The sequence below is a fragment of the Dermacentor silvarum genome, chromosome 2, assembly GCF_013339745.2.
Source record: "Dermacentor silvarum isolate Dsil-2018 chromosome 2, BIME_Dsil_1.4, whole genome shotgun sequence".
NCBI lineage: Eukaryota > Metazoa > Arthropoda > Arachnida > Ixodida > Ixodidae > Dermacentor > Dermacentor silvarum.
Genome location: NC_051155.1, coordinates 130,296,691 through 130,306,576, shown reverse-complemented (window position 1 = coordinate 130,306,576; position 9,886 = coordinate 130,296,691).

The following is a 9,886-nucleotide window of genomic DNA, read 5'->3' as shown; positions in this document are numbered from 1 at the left end:
AATTTTGAAATATTATTTCCTAAAGTGTGAGACGAAATAGGTGGGCGGTTACTTTTGTGCTTCAATGCCTAGATGAGCATTTTGTTAAATAAATCACAGTTTCGCCTGAAAGTCGAAGCATCGATTGCCATAGTAAATTAGTGGACACAAACATGAACACATCTCACTCGGTGACCGCTAGAAACCCGCTGTCAAAACACTGGGGTGAGTAAGCGCGCCAGCAGCAGCGAGCGAATTGACCTTATTCGTGCTGGCACTCCCATCAACGCGAACTATGCTGCGAAAACGCAGTGCAGGGCGGACTCTGTCCCCGACGCAGATCGCTTTCAAGATACAAGCCGCCCGGAATAGAACGTCCCCCCCCCTTCCAACCCCCCCCCCCCCCCCATACTTGCCGAGTGGGGAGGGCAGGAGCCTTCTACTCCGGGTGGCACGAAGGTCAATTTTCTCGCTGCTGCCGCCGCGCTGCCTCACCGCAACGTTTTGACAGCAAGTTTCCGCGGTCATAGAGTGAGATGTGTTCATGTTTGCTTGTGCGCGCATGACACCGTGCTTGTTAGTTTACTTAGTATGCCTATGTTTACAAGTTTATACGGCCGATAAAACTACTATCATTACGTCCTATCATCATCGTCATCACCAGCCTATATTTAGTATGTCCACTGCAGGACGATGCGTCTCCCTGCGATCTCCAATTACCGCCGTCTTGCGCTAGCTGATTTTAACTTGCGCCTGCAAATTTCCCAACTTCCTATAGCTGTCCACTAATTTGCTATGGCAATCGATGGTTCGATTTTCGGGCGAAACTGCGATTTATTTAACAAAATGCTCATCTATACACTGAAGCACAAAAGTAACCTCTCACCTATTTCGTCCCATACTTTAGGAAATAATATCTCAACATTGGTGTCATCGTGGAAATTATTTCAAGTGGTTGCGTCTTTCAAACTCCGCGGCTACAATTCGTAAATTGCAATATGCGCCGTAAAGTAATTAATTAGGAAGTTATTTAGCAGTTGTTTGTTAATTAGTTCAATTTGTGTTCCGATTTCTCGTGCAAGTATTGCCCGCCTCTAAACAATCCCTTTCAAGGACTATTAGAATTATATCTGCTACAGGAGATTTTTAAAAATTCCATAAATCTTAAAAATGATCACCCCATATACTAGCCGCCGTCTGCTGGGCGGCTAGTATATGCTGGGCGGCCCAGTAGACGGCGACGCGCAGCGGACAACGAGCAGACGACGAGGGGAGCGGCGGCACGTGCGCAGTGCCTACTGGTGGTATTGGTTGTTGACTTCAAATTTTTTTTTCTCGCTTCAAACAAAATTTACTCAAATAAAAATTTCTAAATCACAAGCTAAGAGGCCGGTGTTCATATTGAGCTATCTGATATATTTTTATCTGGAGGGCCTTAAGGCTTAAATGTGGCATGAATCTCGCAAAAAATCCACTTTTTGCCAACTTTGGAGGTATTTTTCTAAAAAAATATGTGCCTTAAGAATTTCAAATTATTTTTAGCATACACTATAGCAACATGCGGAAAGGAAGAAAGAATATTGTAGTTTGCGCAGTTTATGCGAAAAAAATTCTGAAAACGCAAGATTTCTTGCTTTTTTACTGAGCCAAATAAACGCGATAAATTCTAAAATGCATTCAGTTATCACATTATATGAAAGAAGGATGGCCCTGGAATGCTCTAAAATAAACTTTGTTATTACACCTAGTTTCAGACTTGAATAAAAATTTTACCTCCAACCATCTATTGCTTCTTTGCGGAAACTTCAAATAGCGCTCACGTGATCCAAAATTTTTTTTCGATCAAAATGCTTTGGTGAAACCTTATTCACACAATAACCATCCAGCCCAATTTTTTTCAAGAAAATCAACGATTGTCGGTTTTGGGCTGGGACGTTTCGCGTGGAATGACCCCAAAGCCACTTCGCCAACACGGCGGGCTCTTTTTAACGTTTTCACTGCGTTTGGCGACGAGCGTGATAATGTCGCGTTCGTTTCCTCTCCCCTTGCCCCAACGCTGAGTAGCTGGCTTCAATAAAAAAGCACTCTGGTTCAGATGGACGTCTCAACTGACTATCATTTAATATATCCTTCTTTGCCTCTCAGTCTGTGTCTCTCGCGCCACTCATGATGCAGCAACTTTACGCGGGGCAAGGCTGTAATATCGTGTTGCAGATATATACCACGTCGCATAAGTAACGGCTGTATGTAAAATCGGCGTAATCCGACCCGCCGAGAGATTGGAACAAGTTTCGCCGCATTCAACTCGAGTCCGTGCTGCTTGCGTAACGGCCCCAGCAATGCCGGGTACTGATTTGGAGCAAACCGATCGTCGTATATATAGAGTAGCACGAGGCTCAAGGGAGCGACTTAACCGTTGGGGACGGGCCCCACTGAGCAACGAGATGCGCGTCACGGCGTCGAGTGTTCTCGTAGTCTTCGCACTGGCGGGTGCAACGGTCATACCCTAACGTGTCAGAACATTTGTACAAAATCGTCAAAATCATTACAGGGTCCCTTTAAAATTGTCAAATGACCCATTGAGCGAAATGCAGCTCCACTAACGTGAAACCTGGGTAGGTGCGAAGCATGCAGTGATGCACCGCTAATGGGCTCACACTGCCTTAAGGGGCTCATAACCCCGTAAATGCGGCCTCTCCATTACGACGACAGAAGAGAAGTGAAATTCTACGCTGGAATGATGAGCGGCAACGCAGCAAGCTGTGGAAGACGACGACGACGACGACGAACGCGGGAGCAGTGGCACGAGCGCGTGCCGAGCGAGAGCACGAGCCGCTTGCTTTACCGTGACGACGACGACAGGAGACGCCGACAGCCTGAGCGCATAAGGTGCTTAGCACGTAAAAGCCCGTTCCTGCGTCGAGCGTCGGCGTTCCCGGCGTAACCGAGCGAATGAGCCCAGCGGATGAAAGAGCCCGTGTGCTTGCGTTGTAGTGCACGTTAAAGAAACCCAGGTGGTCAAAATTAATCCGGAGCCCTCCACTACGGCGTGCCTCATAATCAGAACTGGTTTTGGCACGTAAAACCCCAGAAAGACGAAGAAGGATGAAAGAGCGAACGCGGAGTACCGCAAAGGATGAAAAGAGCGGCGAAAGCGAAGAGAGCGCGAGGAGGAAAGCGGAGGAGGAGGGTTTGGCGAAATCGTGAGAAGAAAAGCGTAGTGCCGCACATGACGCGTATTGCAGCGATGAGATGGCTACGAGACGGCGCCAGAGCAGCGAGCGTCTTCTGGGAGGTCTGTCTGTGGTGGTTGCTGTGAATCGCGCCCACGCGTCACCCACGCGCTGCTTCTTGCGATCTCTCGATTAGCGAGGCAGCCGCGCCACACTTCGCTCCGTTTGCAACGTGCCCCACAAGACATTGTCCGCGCCGGCCAATATATCGCAAAATGAAAACACATATAGAGCTGCGCTTAAAATTTCGCATTAAAGGGACAATAAAGAGAAACAGGAAGTTCAGCTGGAATAAAAGAGGAACCTTCAGGAATGCATGTAGTTTTTGTTGGGTGCAAAAATATGAGTTACTAGTGGAGAAATTCGTAAACAAAGACAAAACATCTCTTCCTCAATTTTTCTCACCCCAGATTCGGCGCTGAAGCAGTGTCGTCACGGATTTCATTGCTCTCAGCGAATCAGAGGGCGCCATGATACGTCACCGCTTGCGTAAACGGGCGAGGCACTGGCTGCATCATAGGCAGCATGGCCGCTGCGTTTGCGTTCGCTGCGACTTTTGCTTAGGTGTTCTGTGGCCGCGATGGATACCGTTGCTGACGCTGAACCTTGCAACGAAGAGCTCGCCAGGGAAGCAGGACTGCATTTGAGCGACTTCAGTGCAACGGAGCACGAAATGATCGTGCTCGCGCGGTAGGTGTTTCTGCGTACGATGGCGGTGAGCAGCCGGCCGCGCCGACGGAAAGCGAAGCCTCGTTTTCGTCGGAAGGCGAGGCGGCCGGTCCGCCAGGCGACGATGTTCCCGACTAGGGTGCCTTGATGCCCAGCGCCGCTTTCAGGGTGGGGACACCCACGCTTTTCGGCGCCATCTTGGTTCTTTCTAATACGGAGGCGCTGCAGGGCGTGTGGCGGCTGCATATTAACCATTGGGCAGAGAGAAAGGGCGGCGGGCGTGCTAAGGGCGATACCGACGCGATTTAAATGCAGATTTTCTGCTTTACCATCTGATAAACAGTTTGCTTGCATGGAGTGCTCGTTTCAAAAGAGGTTGTCCGACACTTTTCGCGTGTATCGCAACCTGAAGGTAGCACGATTTGTTTGCGAGGTTACCCCCTTTTTTATTTACTCATTTCACTGGTGAACGACCCATGAATATTATTGTAATTGTACACTTGATGAAATGTTAAATTTGAAGCTCTTTTAATAGTAATCTTCTTAGGGTTTTCCCGTCATATTTATGAAACTGGGAGAAAAATTAGGAGACGTCGCGTGACTAGGCCTGCAGCAGCTCAGGTGCCTGCTGAAGAAGAAAAATGCATTGAGAACAGTTTTCAACAAACACAATTTATTTACAAAAGTAAGCACTAATTAATCCACTTTATAAGCTATCAGCGAGGTTATCTGGTTAAAATGTGGTTGGCCCTACTGCACGCTCGTACCTGCTACAGTCTTGCTAGCATAACACTCAGCTGCCTTTTCAGGAGTGTCAAGCCATCGCAGATAGATGCGGAGATGTGTGGACACAAATCGCTCAACAAGTTTTCCAGTCACATCTTTGTGATGATAACATGGGTTTTCTGGCAAGGTTACATTATTTCCAATAATTTCCTTCAGGGCTTTTAATGGTGTTTCTCAGACAGCTCAGATCTTGAGCTTTAGCAAACGACTTGAGAACACCCTCACATTAAAAAACAAAGACCAGAATTTGTCCTTTTGCATAAACTAAAATTTTCCGCCTTGGACACAGTCATTTAGTTGAGCAAGGTGGTGTTCCTGTCCAGGTTCTTCAGCCGCTAGCATGTACATACACACAGAGTAGTGTTCCACAGTGCGGATAATCGGCTTTAACAAAAAGCCTGCCAAGTGGGCGAGCACATCTTCCCCAAGAGAAGAAACTTCCTCTAAGTCGAGAATGAAGTCGCTTCTCTCATCATTCTCTTCCGACTGAGTGATGCTTTGTGCTTGTTTAATATTTGCTGAGAAAAAATAGACCAGGTAGGTACTGTCATCGATCGCGTATCCAGGAAACGTGTTTACAAGTGCCCCAATACTTGTAGCTACAAAAAAAGACAATTCACAAACGTCTAGAATAAATCTACGCCATTGCGACAAGTCAAACACGGCGATCACACCATACTGCAGCCTTATAATCACTAGAAAAGGCACGCCAACATATACGAGCAACTTATCTGTGAGAATGAAAAAGATTAGAAAGGGACATTATCCTTGACGAAATCATGATCCTCACTCGCATATCTTCGTTGTGTCAGTCTGTCACGTTTTACTTGCGCTGCCCTTTTCTTGTTCAACGTCGCGGGGGTAACAAAATAACCGCGGCTCTTTTGCGGTCGATCCAGTGCACAGAGCGACAAAGCAGCCAGTCATGTTTCGTTAACAAGCACGAACATCACAAGGGACTACACAAAACACGAGCTCTCGCACCACAACGCCACAAAGAAAGCAAATGAGCGCGCATCCGTTCAGCTCGACAGCCGGCGCGAAAGAACCAACATGGCGCCGAAAAGCCAGAGCGGCGGCGCGGGGCGGTTCAAAGGCTGTCCCCACCCTGTAAAGCGGCGCTGGCATCGAGGCGCCCTATTCCCGACAGAATAAGCGTAGAAAGTTGAGCGCGTACTCGGTATGGTTTTTTCGTGTCTTCTTTTAATGACATGCAGCACTCACCAAGCCGCCGCTTTGCTGCTGCAGGGGCATCAGTAGGCGATTTGATGAAGGTAACATTGATGGGACAGCTGCTCGAGAAAGGACTGGCCTCTGGGGCACGCCAAGATACGTTCCGAGGGCAGGATTATATACATAACCCGAGAGCGAGAAATGCAGAAAGCACACCATCGGTTTCTCTGACTCTTTTGCCGTTTTATCATCGGCAGAGCACTGAGCCATTGCGAACGCCGGGGCTCATCGCGCGGCACCACATGAAAGGACACAGTCGGGTCAACACTGCCGCTGCCCCAGAGCAAGCGCCTTGCGCCGTTTACACAGGCCTCAACACTACACACACGAGGAATTTTTCGGCTGTTTCCCGCGAAGTCAACGTTTTTCGAGCCACGCAAACGCAACCAAACACTGCAACACTGTAGAGCGGAACAGGCGCGCGCCATGATGCATGGAGCAAAAACGAAACTACGAAACTATCACAACCGCATGTAGCGCCACCGTTCCTAGATCTAGTAACGTTGTGTAGCGCCACGCGATTTTTTCTTATTACTTATTTAATTTTGCGCTAAATTTGTACGTCCTCGCTTGAAACAAAGTTGTCAAATGCTGTTTATGTACGTTTAAGGTGTATTTCATTTCGCGTTTTATTAACAGCGATAAATCGCTCTCGGCCAATCGCGGCCGGGCTGCGTTTGTGATCTCCGACGTCGTGAACGTGTAGTGCGGGTAATTCGAAGGGGCATCAGCACCTATCATTCAGTTTTTCTCTATTTTCTCGCTTATTATACCTCTGTTCGCAATAAGAATGGTATGTCTGCGATCGTGATAGGATAATCTACCATTAAAGCTGAACTTCCGATTTCTCTTTAGTGTCCCTTTAAGGAATCTCGTAATCATCGGTGATTTTTTTTCTAACAGCGGAGCTGTTTAAACCGGCCGTAATGTGTGCCGCCTGCCACTGCGTTGCCGAATAACTACCTCGCGGAGCGTCGCGCGCTATGCTCGGGAGAGAGAAAGAGAAAATGAGAGCGAGAGAGAGTGCGCGTGTCGCGCGCTATGCTCGAGAGAAAGAGAAAATTAAAGCGAGAGAGAGAGAGAGAAACAAATTGTAGCAGCACCAACGAGGCAACGTGCAGAAGTGCTGCCGACGCCATCCGCGCTTCTCTGTTTCCCCGCATTAGCGCCGAACGCTCGCGGTATGGTGACTAGACACCATAGCTCGCGGTGTCCGTGACGGCAGCAGGCGGCTCGGCCGAGCCAACACCACCTAGACTATAGTCGGATACAGCTTTAGCATAGCCTCCTCTATAACGAGGCTATGGCTTTAGAAGACAGCGGCATTTGCCCCTCAAAGGCGGATGCACACGAGCCGGCACCAATAGGCGCGCACTTCAGGTGACGTCATGAGCCGGACGGCCGGTGTCCCCGCCGACGGAGAACATGCCTAACATGGCCGCCCTCGCTTCGAACTGGGCCGAGTCGCGTCAGCTCTGTGCGTCTCCCTTCGTCAGAGTGAATTCGAATTGTTTGTGGTGGTCTGTCATGCCGGAAATATTATTGTGAGCTTACGATGCACAATTTGTGCCACGTGCGTTTGTTCTGAGCCGTGAGCCGGCGAAGAAAGATTGCAGCGAACATCGGTGACGCTGCGCTGCGCTTCGTGTGGAAACAGGATCCCGCGGCGACATACCGCTGCAAAGAAACATCGTACGTGTTTGTTCCGTGGTGTTTTCTTTTGTTCCTAAGTGAAGTTACGACGACGAGAGTTCGCCAAAGTCTGGTGCCTACTGTGAGCGGCGGGTGTGCTTGTGTACTGTGCCCCTGCGTTTCTCGTCGGACGTGGTGAAGTGATGGAGCAAAACCATTATCAGGATTAATGAGGAAAGCGTGCGCGGATGAAACCAACCTGCGAGTTTCTAAACAGAAAAGATTTGTGAAAGCAACCTCCAACGCAAAGATTCGTTGCTGCCAGCTCAGCGTGGAAACGACCGATCGTTGGCAGCAGTGTGATAAGATAGCCGAGCGTCTAGCGGCGTCGTTCGAGTGTTGTGTAGCACCGTCGATTGATTGCTTTCCACCAATGCTAACAATCAGTGACCAACACGCGCTGCTTGAGCGAATGTCATTGGATTGTTAACGGTCAGGCGTTTGGAAGCAGTGTTTGTTTCCTTAATGTCAGCCTGAATGCTAATATAAAATTATGACTGATACACTGGTGCCGTTGCAAGGGAGCTTGGCATGAATTCGCGTCGCTGTGTGGCTTAGAACTCTTCGCTCACTGCACGCGCCAGCTGTAGAAAGCCTGCTGTGACACAATCGCGCATAAGCTGTGCTGTCAGCGCTCGACTTGCTTTCCCACAACACAGCTTTGCGCTTTGTCGTGATATGTCGCTACTAAAATATTCCTATGACAGTGAAGGCAACAGAGCCAATATGTACAGCGGTGAGCACTGTTAGGGTGAACACGCGAGCGCGTGGCCGACAGCACTATCAGCGCCGCGTAACAGCCATCGTTGGAAACATTGCACATGCGCAGCATGTGCTTTGCGAAACACTCTTTCCACCGCGCGCATCACGTCATCGATACGCTTGTTCGTCGTCTGCTAGCCGCATTTTTTGTTCGCTGAGCTGATACCTTCTGCATTTCAAGGTCCATCTGGATTGAAGATTGGCGCGTGAAGGAAAAAAGTGAGTCTAAGAGGGATAATTATTAAACTTTTTATTCAAGAAAATTGCACTTTTGCAATTCAAGTTAAACAAGACCACGAGAACAAATATAAAAACATGAGCAAATCTAATAGCGAGTCATGTGACCACTTACAGCAACGACTGCAGCTATTCTGGACGGTAACGAGTCGTAAAGTGATCGAACATATTCCCGATCGGCTTTCAGCCTTTCCCACTCGTTGCTGACTTGCGCCCACAACTGGTCCGAAGTCGCGGAATAAAGGGGCTTCCTTGCCAAAGAAGCTTTCAGACGGCCCCACACGTTTTCTATCACATTCAGGTCCGCTCCTTTCGGAGGCCATTCCAGTAGCTGCATGTGCTGCTCCGCCTGGAACTCCTTGACAGCCCACGCCGTGTGTATCGGTGACCGGTCCTGTTGGAACAGGTAATCACCGTCTGGGAATAAACTGCTCGCATATGGCAACAGCACATTGTTCAAAATGTTGCGGTATTGTTCCGACGATAAGTGTCCACGTATACGTTGCAGGGGCCCTAAACCATATCTTGAAACAGCACCCCACACGTTCACACTCGATCTCCCACTGGCAGAAACACCTTGCACATTGTCCGGGTCGTTCCTGCGTGGCATTGTGACGTTAACTAAAACAATTGCTTTTCAAAGCAGGAAGTTTGCCTCACCGTGTGCCTGGTAGTCTCCAAACACGCAATCTTTGGTCTTGTCGCGTCGAAAACGTCGACTCATCCGAAAAGATGACGCGACCCCACTCTTCTGATGTCCATGCTTCGTGCAGATCAGCGAACTGCCGTCGTGCGTCCTTGTTTGCCGCCGTTAGTAGTGGCTTCTGCGCTGCGACGCGACTGCGAAGGCCCGCAGTACGCAGGCGACGTCGAACAGTGGTGTCCGAAACGTCCAAATCGAAGTTCTCGCGTATTGCTGGGGCTGGCAAGAAAGGGTTACGAACAGCAGCTGCAACTATGAGGGCGTCTTCATCGTCTGTGGTAGCTTTAGGGCGGGGCGCGCGGGGTGCATCCTGAATGCGACCTTCATACTTGTAGGCTTGAATTATCCTGTTCACAGTCTTCAGGGGCCTATTAACTAAAGCGCCAATATACCGCTGGGAATAACCTTTCAGGGAAAGATCGACAATTGAGCGCCGTTCATCATCGGGAACCCTAGCCATAATACGATCTGGCGACAGAATGAACGGCTGCGAAAGATGTTTGGTTGTTTTATATACGGCGTTGCATGCACAACAACTTTGAAGGGAACGAATAGACATGCCCCCATAGATATACAAGTTTTTTTTGTCTTG